Source organism: Chiloscyllium plagiosum, unplaced genomic scaffold, assembly GCF_037043375.1.
Source record: "Chiloscyllium plagiosum isolate Xiang-an unplaced genomic scaffold, Cpla_swu_hap1 HiC_scaffold_1, whole genome shotgun sequence".
In the NCBI taxonomy this organism is placed as follows: domain Eukaryota; kingdom Metazoa; phylum Chordata; class Chondrichthyes; order Orectolobiformes; family Hemiscylliidae; genus Chiloscyllium; species Chiloscyllium plagiosum.
In genome coordinates, this window is record NW_028270139.1 from 28,435,011 (window position 1) to 28,447,052 (window position 12,042).

The 12,042-nt window shown below is 44.3% G+C and overlaps 1 long non-coding RNA gene across 2 annotated transcripts; it reads right to left on the bottom strand.

The window, feature by feature from the left end:
• Window positions 1–804: 804 nt before the first annotated feature.
• Window positions 805–8,874, bottom strand: LOC148152090 (uncharacterized). 2 transcript variants are annotated; one of them, XR_015757304.1, is made up of 3 exons: window positions 8,786–8,874; window positions 8,192–8,244; window positions 805–1,166 (listed from the first exon to the last, which is right to left on the bottom strand). It is a non-coding gene; the product is annotated as an uncharacterized LOC148152090 (long non-coding RNA). The 2 variants fall into 2 exon arrangements; XR_015757330.1 differs by lacking the exon at window positions 8,786–8,874 and adding an exon at window positions 8,644–8,709.
• Between the last annotated feature and the right edge of the window lie 3,168 nt (window positions 8,875–12,042).

Sequence of the window (12,042 nt, forward strand, 5' to 3'; positions counted from 1 at the left end):
CTCGTGAATGCACTCCTGACAGAAAATGCTGTGCAGGTGGATGAACAAATTATTTTACAGTCAAAATGAAAGCTTAATGCAGATTTATGTTTAATGAAGATGATCAACAAATACTCAATTGATTGAACGGCCCTTGTCTTTGCTGCAGATCTCAATGAATCTTAATAAATCTGGATCAAGATATTGCTTGTATTTCACGTGAAAAACACACCTTAGGGGGTGTCCTAGAGCTTTGAGTGCAGCTGGTGGTTTACTCAAGGGTGGTTCAACATGACTTTGAGATGTCGAAGTTGGTGACATTATCTTGTATTTAGAAATGAGGCTTCCCATCCATGCCAAAACCAGAGATATTCAAATGGTGAATTGGGAGGAAAAGGGAGTAAAATGGAGCATTAAGTGCTTCCTCCACACTTAACAATTTGGATGTGTTATAATTTACCCTGCTGTATCATTCCTATTTTATTCCAGATTTCCAGCATTTGTTCACTTTTATGTTAAAAGATGTTTATTATTGATTATGGAAAAACAAAACATTCAAAGAAAAATGATACAAAAGGATGTTAAAGCTAGCAAGCTGGAAGATGTATATTATAGTCTTGCTGCCCTAATCCTATTATATCTAACAGAAAAAAAGGCTTATCCCAATTAGGTCATTGCATGTCCAGTATTTCTTTTGAAGGAAATGGGGTATTTTTAAAAAATGTTGAGAAGTTCTGTGAAATCTGAATGAAAGTATTCTTTAAATAAAAATCAGGACATACATATCCTGTGAATTTAAACAGCTGATATAATATAACAATTGATGCATAATGAAGCTGCAAATTGAAAGTGTTTATTTTTCAGTTCTTTGGTTAGAACAATACAGCAAGTCCTGCTTATCACCTCTGTAACATAGCACAGCATCTGGACACTAAAATGTTTTATTCAGGTGGTGCCTTGCAATCTTCCTGGGAAGTGCAATGTTAATCTCTTTTTTGACTGAGTTTGTAGCTTCAGCTGTTGGTTTGCAGAGGCATTATAGGCTGCTGTTCAGGAAAGGAATCAACATAAGGCTGTAGTTATGTGTCTCCTGGCAACTGGTCAGGAGGTAGCATTTGTGGTCTCCAGGAAGTCTCACCGCCTCTTTAGTGCAGCACGTCCAGGGAGCAAGAGGTTCGGGATGAATACTGGAAGAGAGGATTATATAATCTCAGAAGAAAGAAAATGCATTATTCCTGGTTCTAAAACAACTCTCGTAAACATTACAAAGATGTTTCAAATCTTGTCAGAATTTCCTTAAGGGATGATACACTTTTATGAGATTGTCTCATGTTTGTCTAAGCAAAAAGAGTCAGATTCTTAGACTTTCAGATCAAAGGCAGATTGACCAGTGTTGCTCATTGTATGTCTTGTTCACCCACCTTCGTATTTTATTCAGGGAAGCATCAGCATCTGTTCCATGCACTCCTCTTCCCCTTTTGTCACCAGCAAAAATCCCATTATTTCCCAGTCCCCTTCAGTTCCAAACAATCACATCAGACTCAAAATGTTAGCTTCGTTTCTCTCTTCACAGATGCTACAGACTTGTTGTGGTCCTCCAGCATTTTCTGTTTTTATTTCAAATTTCCAGCATCCACGATACCTTGCATTTATTTCAAGTAAGATTTGTGAGCCTCTTTGACAGATTCAGAGAAAACCTCGCAGACGTATAATAGGGAGGAATATGTTTACCTAACTACATCTAGCAAAAGAGAACCTGCACATTGTTCCTTGACAATTAACAGGATTGCCATTATTGACAAGCCCACCACCAACATACTGGGAGTTACTATTGAACTGAAAGTTTCTGGACAAGCTACATAAATCCTGTACCTAGAAGGGTGAATCAGATGCTGAATATTCTGTGACAAGTTATCCACTTCATGTCTTATCAAAACTTGTCTATCAATCACAAGGTCGAGGGTGTGGTTCTGGAAAAGCACAGCAGGTCAGGCAGCATCCGAGGAGCAAAAGCCCTTCATCAGGAATGAGGCTGGGAGCCTCGGAGTTGGAGGGAATAATGGGAGAGGGGTGGGGCTGGGGGAAAGTAGTTGAGCGTGCGATAGGTAGATGGAGGTGGGAATAATAGTGATAGATCAGAGGGAAGGGTGGAGCAGATAAGTGGGAAAGAAGATGAAAAGGTAGGACAGGTCATGAGGGTGGTGCCGAGTTGGAAGGTTGGAACTGGGGTAAGGTGGGGGGAGGCGAAATGAGGAAACTGGTGAAATCCACATTGATGCCCTGGGGTTGAAGTGTTCCGAGGTGGAAGATGAGGCATCAGGTGGTTAGGGGGTGACAATGGAGGAGGCCCAGGACCTGCATGTCCTTGGTGGAGTGGGACGGGGAATTAAAGTGTTCAGCCATGGAGCTGTGGTGTTGGTGGGTACGGGTGTGCCAAAGATGTTCTCTGAAGCACTCTGCAAGTAGGTGTCCTGAATCCCCAATCTAGAGGAGACCGAATCGGGAGCAACGGATACAGTAAATGTCATGTGTGGTGGGGAGTGTGGACCTGACAAGGGAGCCACAGAGGGCATGGCTTTTACAGAATGCAGATAAGGGTGGGGAGGGAAGTATATCTCTGGTGGTGGGGTCTGTTTATAGGTGGGAGAAATGGCGGCGGGTGGTGCAGTATATACAGATTTTGGTGGAGTGGAAGATGAGGACCAGGGGAGTTCTGTCGTTGTTGTGGCTGGAGGGCTGGGGTTCGAGGGCGGAGGTGGAGGAAGTGGATAGATGTGCTGGAGGGCATTATCAACTATGTGAGAGGAGAAATTGCGGTCTTTAAAGAAGGTAGTCATCTGGTGTGTTCTGTGGTGGAACCTGTCCTCCTGGGAGCAGATGCGGCAGAAGCAGAGGAATTGGGAATAAGGGATAGCGTTTTTGCAGGAGGCAGTGTGGGAGGAGGTGAGTCCAGGTAGCTGTGGGAGTCAGTGGGTTTGTAGAAGATGTCAGTGTTGAGTTGGTCCTCATGGATGGAGATGGAGAGGTCCAGGAAGGGGAGGGAGGTGTCAGAGATGGTCCAGGTGAATTTAAGGTTGGGGTGGAATTTGTTGGTGAAGTTGATGAACTGTTTGACCTCCTTGTGGGAGCACAAAGTGGCACCAATGCAGTCATCAATGTAGCATAGGAAAAGGTGGGGAATGGTGCTGGTGTAACGTATCCAACAAAGAGGCAGGCATAGCTGGGGCCCATGTGGGTGCCCATGGCTACCCCTATTGTCTGGAGGAAGTGGGAGGATTCAAGGCAGAAATTATTGAGGGTGAGGACCAGTTCAGCCAAACGAATGAGAGTGTCAGTGGAAGGGTACTGGTAGGGACACCGGAAGAGGAGGAAATGGAGGGCTTGGACGCCCTGGTCATGGTGGATAGAGGTGTATAGGGACTGGATGTCCATGGTGAAGATGAGGCACTGGGGGCCAAGGAAACAAAAGTCTTGGAGGAGGTGGGGAGTATGGATGGTGTCTTGAACGTATGTGGGAAGATCCTGGACCAGGGAGGATAGGACAGTATCAAGGTACATGGAGATAAGTTCAGTGGGGCAGGAGCAGGCCGAGACGATGGGTCGGCTGGGGTGGTCAGGATTGTGGATCTTAGGTAGGAGGTAGAACCGGGTGGTGCGGGATCCCTGAACTATGAGATTGGAACCTGTGGGTAGGAGATCCCCTGAGGTGATGAGGTTGTGGATTATCTGGGCGATGATGGTTTGGTGATGGGAGGTGAGGTTTTGGTCGAGGGGGCAGAAGGAGGAGGTGGCTTTGAGATGGCACCTGGCTTTAGCTGTTTAGAGGTCAGTGCACCAAACTACCACTGCACTCCCCTTGACTGCTGGTTTGATGGTGAGGTTGGGGTTGGAGCAGAAGGAATGGAGGGCTGCGCTTGCGAGGGTGTGAGGTTGGAGTGGGTGAGCGGACTGTATAGGTTGGGGTGATCAATGTCCCGGTGACAGTTTGAAATAGAACATAGAACATAGAAAATGGAACAATACAGTGCAGAACAGGCCCTTTGGCCCTTGATGTTGCACTGACCCAGGAACTATTCTCTGCTCATCCCCCTACACTATCCCATCATCATCCATGTGCTCATCAAGGATTGTTTAAATCTCCCTAGTGTGGCTGAGTTAACTACATTGGCAGGTGGGCATTCCATGCCCTTACCACTCTCTGAGTATAGAACCTGCCTCTGACATCTGTCTTAAGTCTATCACCCCACAATTTGTAGTTATGGCCCCTCATACAAGCTGATGTCATCATCTTAAGAAAAAGACTTTCACTGTCTACCCTATCTAATCCTCTGATCATCTTGTATGTCTCTATCAAATCCCCTCTTAACCTTCTTTGCAATAAGAACAGACCCAAGTCTCTCAGCCTTTCCTCATAAGACCTTCCCTCCAGACCAGGCAACATCCTCGTAAATCTCCTCTGCACCTTTTCCAATGCTTCCACATCCTTCCCGAAGTATGGCGACCAGAACTGTACACAATATTCCAACTGTGGCCGCAGTAACGTTTGTATAGTTGCAGCATAATATTGTGGCTCTGGAACTCAGTCCCACAACAAATGAAATCTTACACACTGTATGCCTTCTTAACAGCACTATCAACCTGGGTGGCAACATTCAGGGATCTGTGTACATGGATTCCAAGATCCCTCTGCACCTCCACACTATCAAGAATCTTTCCATTGACCCAGTACTCTGCCTTCCTGTTATTCTTCCCAAAGTGCATCACCTCACATTTAGCTGCATTGAACTCCATTTGCCACCTCTCAGCCCAATCCTGCAGTTTATCTAAATCCCCCCTGCAATCTAGTAACATTCTTCCAAACTGTCCACGACTGCACCGACTTTAGTGTCATCTGCAAAGTTACTTATCCATCCACCTATTCCTCCGTCTAAGTCATTTACAAAAAATGACAAACAGTGGTTGTCCCAAAACAGAAATTGTGGCACACCACTAGTAACTGGACTCCAGGCTGAATATTTTCCATCAAACACCACTCGCTGCTTTCTTTCAGAAAGCCAGTTTCTAATCTAAACTGCTAAATTACCCTCAATCCTATGCCTCTGCATTATCGCCAATAGCCTACCATGTGGAACCCTATCAAAGGCTTTACTGAAGTCCAAGTATATCACGTTAACTGCTCTACCTTCATCTACATGTTTGGTCACCTTCTCAAAAAACTCAAAGAGGTTTGTGAGACATGACCTGCCCTTGACGAAACCACGTTGACTATCTGAAATCAAATTGTTGCTTGCTAGATGATTATAAATCTTATCTCTTATAATCCTTTCCAAAACCTTTCCTACAACAGAAGTAAGGCTTACTCATCTATAATTATCTGGGCCATCTCTACTGCCCTTCTTGAACAAGGCACAACATTTGCAATCCTCCAGTCATCTAGTACTTAACCTGTAGACAATGATGACTCAAATATCAAAGCCAAAGTCTCTGCTATCTCCTCCCTCGCTTCCCAGAGAACCCTCAGATAGATCCCATCTGGTCCAAGGGACTTGTCTACTTTCACTCCTGTTCATAACTAACCTCGATCCTTTCTAGTCTAATATCTCGTACCTCATTCTTCTCCTCTACAATATTCTCCTTTTCTTGAGTGAAAACCAATGAGAAATGTTTATTTAGCACCTCTCCGATCTCCACAGGGTCCACCTTCAAGTTCCCACTTCTGTCTTTGACTGGCCCTATTCCCACCCTGGTCATCCTCTGATTCCTCACATACCTATAGAAAATCTTAGGGTTCTCCTTTATTCTATTTGCTAAAGACTGCTCGTGTCCTCTCTTTGCTCTTCTTAACTCTCTCTTTAAATCCTTCCTTGCTGATCTGTAACTCTCCATCACCTCATCTGAACCATCTTGCTCCATCAACACATAAGCCTCCTTCTTCTTTGTAACAAGAGATGCAATTTCTGTTGTAAACCACGGTTCCCTTGCCTTATCACTTCCTCCCTGCCTGACAGGGACATACCTATCAAGGACACGCAATATCTGTCCCTAACCCAGCTCCACATTTCCATTGTTTGCATGCCCCCCATTTTGCTACCCCATTCTATGCATCCTAATTCTTGCCTAATCGCATTATAATTGCCCTTGCCCCATTGGTAACTCTTGACCTGTGGCATGTGCCTATCCCTTTCCATCGCTAAACTAAACGTAACTGAATTATGGTTACTCTCTCCAAAGTGCTCACCTATAACTAAATCAAACACCTGGGCTGGTTCATTGCCAAGCACCAGATCCAGTATGGACTCCCCTCTTGTCGGCCCTTCGACATACTGTGTCAGAAAACCCTCCTGTACACATTGGACAAAAACTGATCCATCCGACGTAGTAGAGTTATTGCATTTCCAGTCAATGTTGGGGAAGTTAAAGTCCCCCATAATGACTACCCTGTTCCTTTCACTCCTCCCCAGAATAATTTTGCCAATCCTCTCTTCCACCTCCCTGGAACTCTGCGGAGGCCTATAAAAAACTCCAAGCAGTGTGACCTCTCCTCTCCTGTTTCTAACCTCAGCCCACACTATCTCAATAGATGATTCCTTGTCAAAAGTTTCTTTCAGCCACCGTTATACTATCCTTGACTAACAAGGCCACACCTCCCCCCCTTTACCACCTTGCCTGTTCTTAATGAAAGATCTATACCCTGGAACCTGCAACATCCATTCCTCACTCTGCTCTATCCATGTCTCCGAAATGGCCACAACATTGAAGTCTCAGGTACCTATCCATGCTGCAAGCTCACCTACCTTATTTCGGATACTTCTGGCGTTGAAGTAGACACACTTCAAACCAGCTTGCTGTCTGCCAGCACATTCCTGTGACCCTGAAATCCTGTCCCTTCCCTCCCTACTCTCATTCCCCTCTGCACTGCAACTACACCTCAGGTTCCCATCCTAGCTGAGCTAGTTTAAACCCACCCGAATAGCACCAGCAAATTTCCCACTCAGGATATTAGTACCCCTCTGGTTCAAATGAAGACCGTCCTGTTTGTAGAGGTCCCCAGAATGAGCCCCAATTATCCAAGTACCTGAAACCCTCTCTCCTGCACCATACTTGCAGCCACGTGTTCAGCTGGTATCTCTCCCTATTCCTTGCCTCACTATCATGTGGCACGGGTAACAAACCAGAGATAACAATTCTGTTTGTTCTAGCTCTCAGCTTCCACCCTCTCTCCCTGAAATCCTGCCTCACATCCTGTCCCTCTTTCTACCTATGTCATTGGTACCTACATGGACCCATGACTTGAGGCTGATCACCCTCTCCCTTCAGGACCCCAAAGATACAATCCGAGACATCACGGGCCCTGGCACCTGGGAGGCAACACATCATCCATGAGTCTCATTCGTTCCCAACAAACCTTCTTTCCGAACCTCTAACTATTGAGTCCCCAATGACTAACACTCTCCTCCTTTCCCTCCTTCCCTTCTGTGCAACAGGGACAGGCTCTGTGCCAGAGACCTGGGCCCCACTGCTTGCCCCGGTAAGTTGTCCCCCTCAACAGTATCCAAATCGGTAAACATGTTTTTCAGGGGAACGACCACAGGGGATCCCTCCACTGACTGTTTTTTCCCCCTTTGATCAGTCACTCAGCTTTCTTCATGCCTAGGAGTAACTACTTCCCTGTAACTCTTATCTATCACAGCCTCTGCCTCCCGAATGATCCTAAGTTCATCCAGCTCCTGCTCCAGTTCCCTAACACGGTCTTGGAGGAGTGAGAGTTGAGTGCACTTCCTGCAGATGTACTTGGATGGGACACCAATGGTGTCCCTCGCTTCAAATATCATGCAAGAGGAACATTGCTCTCCCTGCACTACCATCCCTGCTCGTCCCCTTATCACAAAGTGAAAAGGAGACGCTTATCTGATGTGTCCCTGGTCTTTAAGGTTAGAGGAGTGGTTGGGTGGGAGGCCCTACAAAGAAAGGGTCTTGGGTTTAGAAAACACCGACTTGTATAGCTGGATGGAAATAAAAAGAAGACGTCCCTCCTTTCCCAGAAACCTCTGCTCTCTGATTTCAAATTTAAAAGCTCAAATCAGTGACTCACCGCTCCCGGCAGACCTCTAGTCCAAGCTCCCGCCCTTCAAGTTGCTGCTGCCGCTGAAAACAGAAATGGAGGAGTCCCGTGCTCGAGCTAAATTTTTAAAGGTTCAAATCAGTAACTCACCGCTCCCAGCAGGCTCCTGGTCCAAGCTCCCGCCCTTTGAGTTGCTGCTGCCGCTGCAAAACAGAAATAAAGAGATCGAGGACAGGTAACAGACCAGCACAGGGTGTCCAGGTGGATGGGGTGTGTTGGAGGCAGGAGAAGGGGTCCTCTGAAGATGGGCAGGAGTCTTGGTAGAAAAGGTAAGGTGGAGGTGGTGGATGAAGTATTCAATGTCACAATGCACGTTGAATTTATTGATCCAGGAATGTAGGGGGATGAAGGTAAGGCCTTTCAATTACAAGACAGAAGTCAACATACAATGGAATACTCTCTACTTGCCTGTACTTGTGCAGTTCCAAAAACACACAAGAAATGAAACAGCATTGAGGGAAAGCAGCCTGTTTGAATATCTTTTCCACCACCTTCAACATTCACTCTCTTTGCCAATGACACATGGTGACAGTAGTACCTACCATCTACCAGATACATTGCAGCAACTCAACCAAGCTCTGCTGGCAGCACTTTTTCATCCTGCAAACTCTACCACCCAGGAAGACAAGGGCAGTAAATGCATGTGGGCATTACCACCTGCAAATTCTACTCCAAGCAACATACCTTCCTGATTTGAAACTGCATTGTCATTCCTCTCTGGTAACAGGGTCAAATTCCAGGAAGTCCCTACTTAATGGTCCTCTGGGTGTAGTCGAGTGTATCATGAAATAGACTGCAGCATTTCAACAAGTTGACCAGCTGCCAAGTTCTCAACAGCAATAAGAAAGGAGTAGAAATGTTAGCATTGCCAGTGACACAGCCCATGAAAGAATAAAAAAAACAGTGAACATGATTGCAGTCTAATCCTCTTAAAGATTCCTTCACACTAGGTCTTATTATTAACCTTTTGTTCCCAGATAATATATCTTTAATTTGCAGAGTCACTGCTATATGCCTGAAAGCATTTTTTATTTTGTGCTTAGCCGTCTTCCCTGTGGCACTTCATTCCTCATTGGTCTTATTTTAACTTATGGTTTTACAATCAGCTTTCCTGAAATTGAGTTCATTTATTGCATTATCTGTCACTCTTCACCATGTCTCAATAACAAATGCAATACATCATCATATTCACTGCGGCTAAAGCAGTCCAAGATTTGAGATTTTCCACCAGCTATGTTCATTGGCATCATTCTAAATGAAATGTAACCACTTTTCTAGTTCCTGTTTGAACCAACAAGTGACAATCTTTGTACATCTAAATGAACAGAAGTAGATTGGAAATATAGGTTTTTATAGTTAATTGAAGTTGGACATTGGACAAGCAAGTAAATATTTACACAATTTGACACATTTATCAGGGGGTGGGGTGAGAGGTGGTTGCTGCTTGGCATATGAATCTTTAAATTAGTCAGCTTAAATTGATTACACAGCCTTTCCATTCTTTGTTCATGGGTCATAGGCATTTATTGCCTAGGCCTAGTCACCCTGGAAGAGGTGATAGAGTGTGGTTTTCTTAAAATATTACTGACCTTGTGGTGTCAGGACACGGAGAAAGCCATGAGAAAGGGTGTTCAAAAACTTTGATCCAATGCTGATGAGGGGTCAGCAATATATTTCCAAGTTAGGATGGTGTTTGATTTGGAAAGGAACATGCAAATGATGGTGTTTCTATGCAATTCACTGCCCTGCCTTTCTAAGTGCTGTTGAGGGAGTCTTGTTGAGTTGTCACATCTTGTAGGTGGTACACACAGCCAACCCAGTGCATCAGTTGGTATAGGGAGTGAAAGTTGAAGGGGAAGGATAGGGTGCCAATCAAGTGGTTGTCTTGTCCTGGATGGTGTCAAGCCTTCTGAGTGTTGCTGCAGCTGCACCCATCCACGGAGGTGAAAAGTATGCCATCACACTCCTGATTTGTGCCTTTGTAGATGGTTCAGACTTTGGAGAGTCAGGGCGTGAATTATTTGCCACAGAATTCCTGGTTTCTGACCTTCTCTTGCAGCCACATGTGTACAACTGGCCCAGTTCAGTTTCTAATCAATAGTAACACCCAGGGCGTTGATCGTGTGAGGTTCCAGTTAACATCATGGGGCAATGGATAGATTCATTTTGTTCATGGTCATTGCCTGGCACTTGTGCAGTGTGATTGTTAACTGCCACTCATTACCAAAGCTCAGAATGTGTCTAAGGTCTTGATACAAATATTTTACAATTATCAGTGAACGTTCCCACTTCTGACCTAATCATAGAGGCAATATTGTTAATAAAACAGCTGAAGATGGTTGGGCCTAGGCCACTACCCTGAGGAACTCCTGCAGAGATGTCTTGGAGATGAGAAGGCTAAAAACACAACATTTTCCATTGTGCCAAGTATGACTCTGATAAACCTGAAATTTAGATTAGTTCACAGTACTGAACTGGATAATATGCAGAAAATTACTGCAGTACAGCTGGTGTAGACAAATTTCAGGAATAATTTTAGTGATTGATTTAGCTTTAACCTTTCATTTAGAACATGAGAGTTGCATAATATACTATAAAACAGTTCAGATGAAACAAATGAAGTAGGGGAATAAAACTAGGGGTGTGAAGACTACATATGTTTTGTGTTTTGAATATAAATTGGGATAATCTTGAGTTGACATTCGTTAAAGGGTAAGTTTGTTTATAGTAAGCATGTTTTCTTTATTGCATTCTTGATTAAACTTGATGTGAATTTTTTTATCCTAGATACTGGTCAATGTCAGGCAATATTACCACCTTAATGAAAAGCAAACTACAATGGATACTGGAAACCTGAAACAAACACAGAAAATGCTGGAGATATTCAGCAGGTCTGGAAACATCTGTAAAGAGGGAAACAAAGTTAATATTTCAAGTCCAATGACCTTTCTTCAGCAGGGAACATCACAATTTGGTAATTTCAAGGGCTCCTTTATACATGTGTGACAGCTCATGGAATAGTGAGGCCTCTTTACAGTGACTCAAGGTCATGAGATCAACCAAACCAGTTTTTATTTTGCTCATTTCTTTTGTTTGCGATTTAATGAGATTCCTGTAAATCTTGACACTGTAACTGATGGTGTGATACTGACATCAGCAAGAAAGAAGAGAGCAGTCTGGAATGAGCCTGTGAAGGCAGAGGTCCTAGAGACTACATTAGAGGGCTGCATTTAAGAACTAAAGATGTAAAGTGGTAAATACTGTCAGTTCTGATATAACGCGGCAGTTCCGTTCTTGTGTGATCGCACATTAGAAGAAAATCACGCGATGGCAGCACCATTTAAACTAATGGGGCTGGAGGAATGAAAGGTTCACATTTTACAAATAACGGTCTAATTTCTTCAATCAGGTTAAAGCCAATTTGTGATGAAGAAACACGATATAGCAGAACCGACTGTAAAGGAAAATTACAGGATACAAGGGTTGGACTTTTCCTGTTTTTAAGGTGTGAGTGGGGATGGTGAGCGGAGATGTTGGCCAGTGTTTTTAGTGCTGAATGACATGCCATCTCCACTCCCAAGGTGTGCTGCTGTACCACACATGATTCAGCTCATTAAGGGTTGACCAATTTGCTTTGGTAGGTTTCTTGGCGAATCAGAGAGCTACATATTGGCAATAAAAACAGAAACTGTTGGAAATGTTCAGCAGGTCTGACGGCATCTATGGAGAGAAACCAGTGTTAAATCAGAACTGTGAGGCAGAGGCAGTCCCTGTGGAATGTGATGTGGCTGTGGAAACGAGTTTTAGCAAATACCTCGTCAAACACCCTGCGAGTAATAGCGAAATTAATAAAGGTGGACAAGAGAAAAGTTGGAATGAAAATCCTGTCAGATTTTCTTCAAGGTGGGCATGCCCAGAAGAGATGTGGCAGTAAGTCAAAT